This window comes from Salvelinus fontinalis, chromosome 9 (genome assembly GCF_029448725.1).
Source record: "Salvelinus fontinalis isolate EN_2023a chromosome 9, ASM2944872v1, whole genome shotgun sequence".
NCBI classification, from domain to species: Eukaryota; Metazoa; Chordata; class Actinopteri; order Salmoniformes; family Salmonidae; genus Salvelinus; species Salvelinus fontinalis.
This window is the reverse complement of record NC_074673.1, coordinates 56183089-56196477: the sequence shown is the minus strand read 5'-3', so window position 1 is coordinate 56196477 and position 13389 is coordinate 56183089. Positions and strand designations below refer to the sequence as shown.

Genomic DNA, 13389 nt, shown 5'->3' with positions numbered 1-13389 from the left:
TTGTTACGGTGGACGTGATATAATCCTTAAATAGCCTCACAAAGCACTTCACGATGACAGAAGAGAGTGTTATGGGGCGATATTCATTTAGTTAAGTTACCGTTGCTTTCTTTGGGTATTATTGGGCTCAACAGACTGGGATAGGGAGAGACTGAATATGTCCGTAAACCTGCTCTTGGGATGCCGTCTGGGCCGGCAGCCTCTCGAGGGTTACTCTCGTCGGCCACGGAGAATGAGAGCTCACAGTCCTCGTGATCGGCGGAGGGTGGAGGCCCGCGCCAGCAGCTCTTGTGTTTTCCTCAAAGCAGACTAAGGTAGCGTTTAAGCTTGTCTGCACTTTGGCTGGCTTTCCCTTTATGGTTTGTGATTTGTCCCTGTACTGTCGTTTTTCCTCTTTGATTGCCTTCCGGAGGGCAAAGCTGGTCTGTTTGCACATGTCCATGTTCCCAGCCAGTGATGCCAACTTAGCAATTTTGTTTCTAGATTTAGCAACTTTTCAGACTACCCTGGCAACTGTTTTCTCCCAAACAGCACCTAGCAACAAATTTAGCTAATTAAAAAAATGTATTTGGAACTTTTACCACCTTTAAAAAGTGACTCAAATGCTAAAATGCACTCATTTTCCGTCTAAATGACACAAAACGATTTTCTCTGTCACACACTCAGTCACAACACACGTGCCTGGCTGCAGAAGTGCATTGTGAGTGACGTCAGCAGCAGGCGCTCAGCTCTCGCGCAGGCATTATCAGGCCAGCAGCAATTTCAGTAAATTGCAAATCATTGTTGGCTGACTGCAGCAGCAGTAGTACGGGTTCGACGAGCCAAACCCAATGAATATAGTTGCTCACGAATGTTTGATCTTGAACAGAACTTACAACATCAATCAACATGTCTCAATCAAAATTGTACAGCCAGAAGTACAGAAAAGAGTGGGAGTCTGTATCTGAACAAATATCTAATCATATTTTTTGCCAAGATGGCCAGTCAATTTGAGAAACGTTATTCTGTATTCTACGTAATGACGCAGTTTTACGTTATCACGCAATGACACCACAACATGATTTAGCAACTTTTAGCAACAAATCAACCTACCAACTTACCCTGAAAATTAGTTGGAAACACTGTTCCCAGCCACCTTGTCGTGGTTAAAAGCAGTGGTTTGCGCATTCAGTTTTGCGCAAATGCTGTCATCTATCCACGGTTTTTGGTTTAGATAAATTCTATGCACTTCCTGATGAACTCTGTCACCGAGTCAGTGTATGCTATTCTCAGAGGCAACCCGGAACATATCCCAGTCCACATGATCAAAACAATATTCAAGCTATTTTCCATTTGGTCAGACCAACGTTGAACAGTCCTTACCACAGGCACTTCCTGTTTAACTTCTTATGGCTGCAGGGGCAGTATTGAGTAGCTTGGATGAAAAGGTGCCCAGAGGTGCCCAGAGTAAACTGCCTGCTCCTCAGTCCCAGTTGCTAATATATGCATATTATTAGTCTATTTGGATAGAAAACGCTCTGAAGTTTCTAAAACTGTTTGAATGATGTATGTGAGTGTAACAGAACTCATATGGCAGGCAAAAACCTGAGAAAAAAAATCCAACCAGGAAGTGGGAAATCTGAGGATTCAACTCATCGCCTATCTAATACACAGTGGGATATGGGTCATTTTGCACTTCCTATGGCTTCCACTAGATGTCAACAGTCTTTAGAACCTTATCTGATGCTTCTACTGTGAAGTGGGGCCGAAGCAGAGGGGATTGAGTAAGGTCTACCATGACCTGACCATGCGCGTTCATGTGAGAGCGAGCTCTGTTCTATCGCATTTCTGAAGACAAAGGAATTCTCCGGTTGGAACATTATTGAAGATTTATGTTAAAAACATCCTAAAGATTGATTCAATTCATCATTTGACATGTTTCTACTGACTGTTACGGAACTTTTTGACATTTCGTCTGCTTTTAGTGAACGAGCTTCGTAACTTTGGATTTGTTTACCAAACGCACTAACAAAAGTAGCTATTTGGACATAAATGATGGACATTACCGAACAAATAAAACATTTATTGTGGAACTGGGACTCCAGGGAGTGCATTCTGATGAAGATCATCAAGGGTAAGTGAATATTTATAATGTTATTTCTGACATCTGTTGACTGCACAATATGGCGGGTACCTGTATGGCTTGATTGGGCTCTGAGCGCCGACCTCAGATTATTGCTTGGTTTTTGCTTTTTCCGTAAAGCTTTTTTGAAATATGACACAGCGGTTGCATTAAGGAGAAGTGGATCTAAAATTCCATGTATAACACTTGATCTTTGATCAACGTTTATTATGAGTATTTTTGGTAAATTGATGTGGCTCTCTGCAAAATCTCCGGATGTTTATGGAACTACTGAACATAACGCGCCAATGTATACTGAGATTTTTTGATATAAATATGAACTTTACCGAACAAAAAATACATGTATTATGTAACATGAAGTCCTATGAGTGTCATCTGATGAAGATCAAAGGTTAGTGATTAATTTTATCTCTATTTCTGCTTTTTGTGACTCCTGTCTTTGGCTGGAAAAATGGCTGTGTTTTTCTGTGATTTTGCGGTGACCTAACATAATCGTTTGTGATGCTTTCGCTGTAAAGCCTTTTTGAAATCAGACACTGTGGTGGGATTAACAACAAGATTACCTCTAAAAGGGTATAAGATACATGTATGTTTGAGGAATTTTAATTACCAGATTTCTGTTGTTTGAATTTGGCGCACTGCACTTTCACTGGCTGTTGTCATATCGATCCCGTTAACAGGATTGCAGCCCTAAAAAGTTAAGTTTGGAGGTGTGATTTGATTTGCCTAAGGGAAGACGGGCGAGAGCCTTGTAGCCGTCCCAGAGGGGGGAGTAGCAATGGTCCAGAGTCCTGCGCGATTAGCACATGAGATGTGTTGATAGAACTTCAGTAGCGTTTTCCTCAGATGTCCTTTACTAAGTCCCCAGCTACAATAAATGTTGCCTTAGGATATGCCGTTTACAGTTTGCACAGAGTCCAGGGGGGAACCTCACATATTCCTGCTAATGGGTCCTTTTACATGGAAATGCCCAACTGTGAAATGTAATGTTGATTACAGAAAAGGAATTGCCCATGGCTTCGCAGCATGAAAGCCACTGATTTGTTTATTGAAAGGTTGAGCTCTAGAAGTTCTGGCTCTCTTGAAAAGCCCTCTTTCTACAAAGTCAAACTTAAAAACAATGCAAACATGCACATTTGTTTGTGTGCTGAGCTGAAGAAAGTTGCTACCAAGTCCGTGTGCGGTTAGGTTGGTATCAATTAGAGCTACGAGGAGATGGTGTCTTACAAGTTAGCGAATCGTCTCCCCTGAGCGACACACCCTACTCCTTATCAAGCGCACTAAGTAGGAAATAGGGTGCCATTTGGAATGCTGCCCTAGATGTTTCTCACTCTCATTAACAGGACTGGGAGAGAGGCTAACCAAAGAACAAGACTCGAAATGTCACCACGTGGTAAGTTCAGATCCATCACACGAGACAAAGCAGTGCTAGGCCAACAGAGGAGGGAAGGAGAATGGAGCCACGTGGTTAACAGAGTAACATATTGCAACCTTGGATGGGAACACATAATGGCAAGCAACAACTCATTTACAAAGCCACTACAAGAGACCACATGATAAGTGCGTAACACATTGACTTAGACTACATATAGAATCCTTCAAATGCTTATTGTACATCAGTGGTCTTAGGTTGGCATGTTATAGCACCGCGGTTGTTGACATCAGTCTAAATTAGCATTACTTATAAATTATCCAGATGTGTTTCAGTCCTCCAAAAGACGACACAACAATTAAGCCCACTGAAATAGACTAAACGATGAGAAAATGACATGTTACTTAAATGACTGCAATCGATAGCTCCAAACCTGGTCAACGCATAGCGGAGTCGATCACGTCAATGGGTTCTATTGTGAAAACTGTTTAGGCCTTTCAGTGTCAGTCCTCTGATTGACTGTTTGGTATGCTCCTACTAATCCCCCTCCCTTTACAGAGCCTTTATTGTGGAATGTTTTGTCATCCGTCTCTTCCTCTCCCATAACGTATCACCATAACAACCATGCACGTTCTGAAGTGGATATCTCACGTGTCAAGCTTTAACCGAGGTAACCAAATGATAGAAAAGTCCACAGATGGGAACATGCATAGTGTACAGTGTGAATGAAAGTGTATGAGAGTGTGTGTGTGGGTTTTAGACACGTGGTCAGTCCTTGTTTCAAGTCGAGGGATTGCCACCCACAGTCCTTTTGGTAGCACCAACAGCAAGGGTGTGAAACAGCAGGGAGATGGTGCCAATGATGTGTGTGTGTGTGTCTGCCTGTCTGTGTGGTCAGTCTGGGTGTTTAATGGCAGAGGAATAGGAAAGTGGTGTTGAAGTGAAACCCTTCAGTGATTGTCCACAGTGTGGGTGGCCCTGGGAGATATTTAACACTCCCACAGACTGGCAGACAGCTTAGTGTTTCTCTTAGCTGGAAAGCTGTTGGAAAAAGGACTCAATATCAAAGTCGACCTACACTTAATTTCAGCTATAGTGGAACTGCCATCAACTATACCGTAGCAGGAGTACGTTGTAAAAAGATTTGGACATGCCTTTGGCCAAACAAATGTGATTATAGTTAAAAAAAAATACAAAATTGCGTGAGATAAGAGGTTGTCTGGTTAATCGTTGTGGTTTGTTTAGGTTGTTTGTGGGGTCATGATGGTTTGTGGGGACATGAGTATTTCTGAGGACTGCAAGTGGGTCAATATCCAGGGTTTGCTCATAGAGACCTGTAGAGCCGATGTCAACTTGAATCACACCATATCCCCCCCTGAAAAAAACGATCATAATTAATGAACTGAGCAAAAAAAAAAGAAACGTCCTCTCACTGTCAACTGCCTATATTTTCTGCAAACTTTACATGTGTAAATATTTGTATGAACATAACAAGATTCAACAACTGAGACATAAACTGAAATAAATAATGTCTCCATGAACAAAAGGGGGGGGGGTAAAAATCTAAAGTAACAGTCAGTATCTGGTGTGGCCACCAGCTGCATTAACTACTGCAGTGCATCTCCTCCTCCTGGACTGCACCAGATTTGCCAGTTCTTGCTGTGAGATGTTACCCCACTCTTCCACCAAAGCACCTGCAAGTTCCCATACATTTCTGGAGGGAACGGCCCTAGCTCTCACCCTCCGATTCAACAGGTCCCAGACGTGCTCAACGGGATTGAGATCTGGGCTCTTCGCTGGCCATGGCAGAACTGACATTCCTGTCTTGCAGGAAATCACACACAGAACAAGCAGTGTCATTGTCATGCTGGAGGGTCATGTCAGGATGAGCCTGCAGGAAGGGTACCACATGAGGGAGGAGGATGTCTTCACTTTAACGCACAGCGTTGAGATTGCCTACAATGACAACAAGCTCAGTCCGATGACGCTGTGACACACCGCCTCAGACCATGACGGACCCTCCACCTCCAAATTGATCCCGCTCCAGAGTACAGGCCTCAGTGTAACGCTCATTCCTTTGACGATAAACGCGAATCCGACCATCACCCCTGGTGAGACAAAACCGCGACTAGTCAGTGCAGAGCATTTTTTGCCAGTCCTGTCTGGTCCAGCAACGGTGGGTTTGTGCCCATATCAGACGTTGTTGGCAGTGATGTCTGGTGAGGACCTACCTTACAACAGGCTTACAAGCTTTCAGTCCAGCCTCTCTCAGCCTATTGCGGACAGTCTGAGCACTGATGGAGGGAGTGTGTGTTCCTGGTGTAACTCGGGCAGTTGTTGTTGCCATCCTGTACCTGTCCCGCAGGTGTGATGTTCGGATGTACCGATCCTGTGCAGGTGTTGTTACACGTGGTCTGCCACTGCGAGGACAATCAGGTGTCCGCCCTGTCTCCCTGTAGCGCTGTCTTAGGAATCTCACAGTACGGACATTGCAATTTATTGTCCTGGCCACATCTGCAGTCCTCATGCCTCCTTGCAGCATGCCTAAGGCACGTTCACACAGATGATCAGGAACCCTGGGCATCTTTCTTTGTGTTTTTCAGAGTCAGTAGAAAGGCCTCTTTAGTGTCCTAAGTTGTGACCTTAATTGCCTACCGTCTGTAAGCTGTTAGTGTCTTAATGACCGCTCCACACAGGTGCATGTTCATTAATTGTTTATGGTCCATTGAACATGGGAAACAGTATTTAAACCCTTTACAATGAAGATCTGTGAAGTTATTTGGATTGTTACAAATTATCTTTGAAAGGCAGGGTCCTGAAAATGGGACGTTTCTTTTTTTTGCTGAGTTTATCTTGAAATGTATAACACACTAACTGCCTCTGCAGCAACAAAAAAAAAATGTTTCGCATAAGCATATTTATTTCTTCAGCACACTCACTCATCACAAATTGTTATAAAGCTAGTTACATTGGCTCCTAAAGACATGTCAATCATTGGGGAACTAGGGTAGACTATTAGTTGATCATTGATGATGATTGTTGTAAATTTGCTAGTTAGTTAGCTCAATTTTTTTTTACCGATTGTGATTCATCTTAAATAATACCTTCTTAATATAGCCTAATATCAATAACCGTCTAACTCATGATACAGTATATGGCTGGCTGGCTAGTGGCTTGTGTGGAAATTTTTGTATTTGTTGGTTAGCTAGAGTCTATACTACCTGTGTTCAGTGCATAAATTTGTAAATCGAGGTGCCGGAACAAAATGTGAGCATGAGATGATGACCAGGGGAGCACTGAGATACCAGAACGTATGATTAATCATTTTTGTAATTGCATGCATATAATCGCTGTTGTGTAGTGGCATAGAGCAGTAGTGTAGAGATGGTTACAGAAGTTGCACACATGGGGACCATTTCTAATAACCTAGGGTCCTGGTCATGCAATTGCTATTCATTTTACATGACTGGAGACTTTGGCAGAATCTTTTTTAATAGCAGCACAATTTTTTGGAAATCACAGTTTGAGAGATCTGAGATTTGAGAAAACAACCTCATCTGGAATCCATCAATAGCCTCGGTGTGCGGCGACACGCACTGTACAACATGAGGAGGAAATTACAGTCCAAAAAAGGGCTTTCCAGTTTCACTGAGTCACCCACTCATGAGCAGCTCACTTGCTGGCGATGGCCAATGCGCTTGTACCAAAAGCCTAACTCTCTAGTTTTACTTTGTAAAAAAATGTTCGCTCAATAGGCCTATTCGGTGCTGAAATATTTTGGTAGCCGACACCAGACAGATTAGAGTAGAAGCCCTTTGCTTTACAACCTGTGTCTTCCAACGATTATATTTGTAATATGGCAAAAGGCCTGTTTTGTCTGCAAGCTGATCACTGCAGATTTGTCGCACATTGCCGACTGTAGCTTTATCATTGTTATTGGGCTACACACAATCCACAGCAATCCACAACCGTCCCGTAGCACTCACGTCTGTAGCCATGAAGTGCTTTGAAAGGCTGGTCATGGCTCACATCAACACCATTATCCCAGAAACCCTAGACCCACCCCAATTTGCATACCGCCCCAACAGATCCACAGATGATGCAATCTTTATTGCACTTCACACTGCCCTTTCCCACCTGGACAAAAGGAACACCTATGTGAGAATGCTATTAATTTACTACAGCTCAGCTTTCAACACCATAGTGCCCTCAAAGCTCATCAATAAACTAAGGACCCTGGGACTAAACACCTCCCTCTGCAACTGGATCCTGGACTTCCTGATGGGCCGCCCCCAGGTAGTAAGGGTAGGTAACAACACATCTGCCACACTGATCCTCAACACAGGAGCCCCTCAGGGGTGCGTGCTCAGCTCCCTCTTGTACTCCCTGTTCACTCAAGACTGCACGGCTAGGCACAACTCCAACACCATCATTAAGTTTGCCGACGACACAACAGTAGTAGGCCTGATCCCCGACGATGACAAGCCAGCCTATAGGGAGGAGGTCAGAGACCTGGCTGTGTGGTGCCAGGACAACAACCTATCCCTCAACGTGAGATGATTGTGGACTACAAAAAAACAGGACCGAGCACGTCCCCAATCTCATCGACAAGGCTGTAGTGGAGCAGGTTGAGAGCTTCAAGTTCCTTGCTGTCCACATCACCAACAAACTAACACGGTCCAAGCACACAAAGACAGTCGTGAAGAGGGCACAACAAAACCTATTCCCCCTCAGGAGACTGAAAAGATTTGGCATGGGTCCTCAGATCCTCAAAAGGTTCTAGAGCTGCACCATCGAGAGCATCCTGACAGGTTGCATCACTGCCTGGTATGGCAACTGCTTGGTCTCCGACCGCAAGGCACTACAGAGGTAGTGCGAAAGGCCCAGTACATCACTTGGGACAAGCTCCCTGCCACCCAAGACCTCTATACCAGGTGGTGTCAGAGGAAGGCCCTAAAAATGTCAAAGACTCCAGCCACCCTAGTCATAGACTGGTCTCTGCTACTGCACGGCAAGCAGTACCAGAGCACAAAGTCTAGGTCCAAGAGGCTTGTAAACAGCTTCTACCCCGAAGCCATAAGACTCCTGAACACCATGTCTATTTTACACCACTGCTACCATCTGCTATCATCATCTATGCATAGTCACTTTAATAACTCTACCTACATGTATACTACCTCAACTAACCGGTGCCCCCGCACATTGACTCTGTATCGGTACCCCACTGTACATTGTCTTGCTATTGTTATTTTACTGCTGCTCTCAAAATGATTAATTATTATTTTATTAATTAATTATTTTTATCTTTTTTTAACTGCATTGTTAGTTAGGGGCTCGTAAGTAAGCATTTCACTCTAAGGTTTACACCTGTTGTATTCGGCGCATGTGACTAATAAAATTGTTTTTGATTTTGAAATTATAGGACTACTAATGGTGCATAAAGCTATTCAGGAATCTTTTATTATTTTCGGAACAGACAGCAATCATTTTATAACTTTGCCAAATTTCCTCTGTCCAGTGTCTGTGTTCTTTTGCCCATTTTAATATTTTATTTTTATCGGCCAGTCTGAGATATGGCTTTTTCTTTGCAACTCTATCTAGAAGGACAGCATCCCAGAGTCGCCTCTTCACTGTTGACGTTGAGACTGGTGTTTTGCAGGTACTATTTAATGAAGCTGCCAGTTGAGGACTTTTGAGGCGTCCGTTTCTCGAACTAGACACTCTAATGTACTTGTCCTCTTGCTCAGTTGTGCACCGTGGCCTCCCACTCTTTCTATTCTGGTTAGAGCCAGTTTGCGCTGTTCTGTTTAGGGAGTGGTACACAGCTTTGTACCAGATCTTCAGTTTCTTGGCAATTTCTCACATGGAATAGCCTTCATTTCTCAGAACAGGAATAGACTGATTTTTTCAGAAAAAAGTTATTTGTTTCTGGCCATTTCGAGCCTGTAATCGAACCCACAAATGCTGATGCTCCAGATACTCAACTAGTCTAAAGGACAGTTTTATTGCTTCTTTAAATCAGAAACAACAGTTTTCAGCTGTCCTAACATAATTGCAAAAGGGTTTTCTAATGATGAATTGGCCTTTTAAAATTATAAACCTGGATTAGCTAACACAACGTGCCATTGGAACACAGGAGTGATGGTTGCTGATAATGGGCCTCTGTACGCCTTTGTAGATATTCCATAAAAAATCTGCCATTTCCAGCTACAATAGTAATTTACAACATTAACAATGTCTACACTGCATTTCTGATCAATTTCATGTTATTTTAAAAATGGAGACATTTTTTTTGCTTTTCTTTCAAAAACAAAGACATTTCTACGTGACCCCAAACTTTTGAACGGTAGTGTAGTTAGTGGCAAAAGTGTCTAGGCAATCAGGATAGATAATAAACAGCATCACTGTATGTGAAGAGTGTGAGTTGGTGTGGCATCAATATGCATGTTTGTGTGTGTGTGTATATATATATAAGAGTGTCATTTGTGAGTAGAGTCCAGTGAGTGTGCACAGAGCCAGAGCAAGAGAGTCAGTGCAAGTGTTTTAATAGAAGTGCCTTTGGGCACTCTTCAATTCACGCTCCAATTCTCTGCTGTGACAAATCACACAGTTAATTACACAATCAATCAAAATCAATCTATAAAGCAATGGTTCCCAATGCAGCAGCTGGTCAGGTAATATTCCAGCCAGCATCAGAGTAGCCACCAGCCCTTTCATGACTCATCATTCCTCAACGAGGACAAGTGATGCCATCATTCGACAAAATTCTCCAGGTTTACTGCTCCATAGTTACACCTTCCATTCATCAAGCCAGACCAGAGATGGCATCACTCAAATGGTTGGCTGGCATCTGTGCACTGTTTTGGGGCATGACAGGACCTGACCTCTTCATTTTAATCCAACAGTAAAAGCAAACTCCTGAAACATAATTGACCCCAAACCTGCATAGAAATAACTGAAAATCAAGCATCTAGTGGATCGGCACAGTAAAATTGCACCAACACAAAAAAATAAGTTAGCGCTTCATTTCGTGACTGCTCAGCTGTGCTTGGTGGTGCTCGAACAAAGCCAAGATAGACTACCAACTCAAGATAATACCAATCCAGGGGATTTCATTCAACCGGATGCTGAAAAACCCTAACAAATGAATCATCTCCCCCTGATACGGCCGGCTTTCAGCTATAATCTTGCTCCAGGCAACGTTCTCTCCCTCCCTGCCTTTGGAAGCGTAGACAGTTCCAATCTCCTGAGAAAATCCCTTTATTATACCAGGAGTTCTCAGTGCAGGTTCCATCAATTGTATGTGCACATTTGGCTACGGTGAGGTGAGAATGGACCCAGCAATGGTGGCTAAAATAAGATAAACCATTACTTCTGGCTAGCAGTTTCACCGCAAGTGAAGAAGACATCTGAATGGTGAAATGGCTAACTGGAGATGACGGAAACAGCTCAGTTGGTAGAGCGCGGCCCATATAGTGGGTTCGATTCCCGGGTCCACCAGTACGTAAAATGCATGCACGCATGACTAAGTCGCTTTGGATAAAAGTGTCTGCTAAATGGCACATAATATTATTATGATATATATTTACGTTGCATCCAAGATTTTTGTTAAATCATAGTAATGCATGTACTGGTTCCAAAAGGTGCTGAACTGAAAGTGCATTAAAAAATCTTGAAAATATGAACTATCCCCACTCAAACATATTTTTTTTTTTACTTCCCTTAAATAGCAGACCTTACAAATGTATTTGGGTCATCAACAATCATGTTATTATTCAATTGAGCAACCATTTTATCAACAACAACACAAGGGTGTCACTGTGTGTTCATATGTAATCGCGTGTAGTCACCAAAACATAGCGCAACACCGTGACTAAGACAAACCCGCTGCTCGCGAACGTGAACAAGCGCCTCGTTAACTTGCCAGTCAGCGCGTTCAAAGCCCTACATCCTGTCTAATAACAGAGCACCCCTGGTGTCGAAAGTCCCCTTGCAACTTCACGCACACACTTCATACACAGACCCGAATGTGTCAGTGACGCTGCACACTCCCCGTCACTCCCTCCCCCTCTCTCACAGTCTTTATCCGTCTGTCTGTTTCTGTCTATCAGTCTGTCTGTGTCTATATCGGTCCATCGGTTTGTCTGCCGCTTAAGACATTATGCCAAAACCCACTGGCAAAGCGAGCTGCCACCAGCAACAGTTGCCTAAAGCAAGCATAGAGGAGAATTTGAGATGTAAAAAAAAAAATAGAGGAGAGCCCAACTTACGGAGCGATTCCGTGAATCCGATCGGAGCCTGGGCATGGGGAAGAGCCACATGACAAATGCATTCAGACGAGGAGAGAGCTGGCGAATGAGGGATAACGCGTGAGAGAGCAACACAGAGAGAGAGAGCGCAGGGGATAAAGTGAGGGAGAGCGAACCCAAAGAGAAAGGAAAAGGGAGTGGGAGAGAGAGGGAGAGGACTGGACTTGGCCTCTCCCCTCACTCTTTAGCGGCACCCATACAGGCTCAGCCCCCTGTCTGTCTGTCTGTCACCCGATCCGCCACATCAATAATGTAGTCACGGCTAAGAGCCCATTACAGACAGACTCCACATAGAGAAGAACAGGAGTACGTACACACGGAGAGAGACCGAGGTGGGGGAGGGAGGTGGGCGAGGTGGGCGCCAGGGAAGGTGAGAGATTGACACGAAAGGCAAAGGAGAATATGAATTGGAGATATAGAGAGGAGTGGCAGAGAGAGGGGAAAGTACCAACAAAAAGGGGCGTCAAAATCAAGAGGGAGCAAGGAAAACGAGAAAACTGAAGATTCCAAAGAGCGAACGATCTGACCCGCAGGGAGAGTGAATTCTCAGGGAGGCATATCATCTGATCAATGCCTCCTAATCAAGCACTTTGCGGGGCCTGAGCCCAGCAGCTGTCCACTGCTTAGTGTGAGCTGGGTTGCCATGTTCGCAGTTTTCCAGAAATGTTGCTACTTTGAAAACGATGTCGCGGGTTTTTGGGCTACTTCTAAATTGCACCGCGGCTGCCATGGCAATTTCTTAAAAATCTATATTTCACAGTGACCTGCTGCTGACTATCAGGCAGCCTGTTTCTGAGTGTGTCAGTGAGTGGTTGCGAAGGGGTGTGTGTGTGTGTTTGTTCAGGTGAGAGCTGCAGCAGGGAGCAGAATCACATGAGAGGAACGAGAGCAGTACGAGCACACGTCGTGACAACTTTGTATCAGTTGTAGGTAGGCTATATTGATTGTCATTATGGAGACACCTATTTCCAACCCATTTTCCATAAAACCTATTAACACGCTAGAACTGATGTGCATCAAAAAATAAAGGTGACAAATCACAGGAAAACAACTTTAGGCGCTCTTTAGACCATTGGATAAATTTGCTCAGAGGTGGTTTAAACTGCATTATAATGTTGACTTTGCTTAGGAAAAACCATATCAAGCAAAGTGTTTTACATGCTGACCACATAACTCTGTCGCAAAATAAATGTACACATACATGTTATTCAATCATTGCACGCCAACAAGCGTCTGCGTAGCCAGGAGCTAAAATAGAACTTGATTCTATTTATGAAGCTTCATTGCGCTGCAAGTCCCACCGCTCCCATCTCCTCATTGGGTTTTAGGAGCATATTCCCAAGTAGGTGATTTAAAGATGAACTGAGGTCCACACTCCACTCCAGTCGGTTGTGGTAATGCACCTTAAAGTTGGTTGCAAACCGCCATATAGAGTCCAAAAAAAGAAGCCTGAAGGAGTTGAGATTACTAGAAACGAACTCGGTTTACCCTTTTATGTGTGGATTAACTGTCAGAGTAGAGGACCTTGTGCATTTCAGGTAAAATAACAACCCAATGTTTATATCCCAGGACAAATTAGCTAGCAA

The 13389-nt window shown here is 43.7% G+C and overlaps 1 protein-coding gene across 3 annotated transcripts in view; it reads right to left on the bottom strand.

Moving 5' to 3' along the window:
* Positions 1-13389, bottom strand: part of peak1 (pseudopodium-enriched atypical kinase 1) — a 267998-nt gene that overhangs the window by 136233 nt on the left and 118376 nt on the right. The window contains exon 1 of one of the 3 annotated variants that reach the window (XM_055934920.1): positions 11765-12146. The exons of the other annotated variants lie outside the window; for them this stretch is intronic. The gene's annotated coding sequence lies outside the window, so the exon portion shown is untranslated. Of the gene's footprint in view, positions 1-11764; positions 12147-13389 lie in introns of those variants that run through there. 3 annotated transcript variants of the gene reach the window in all.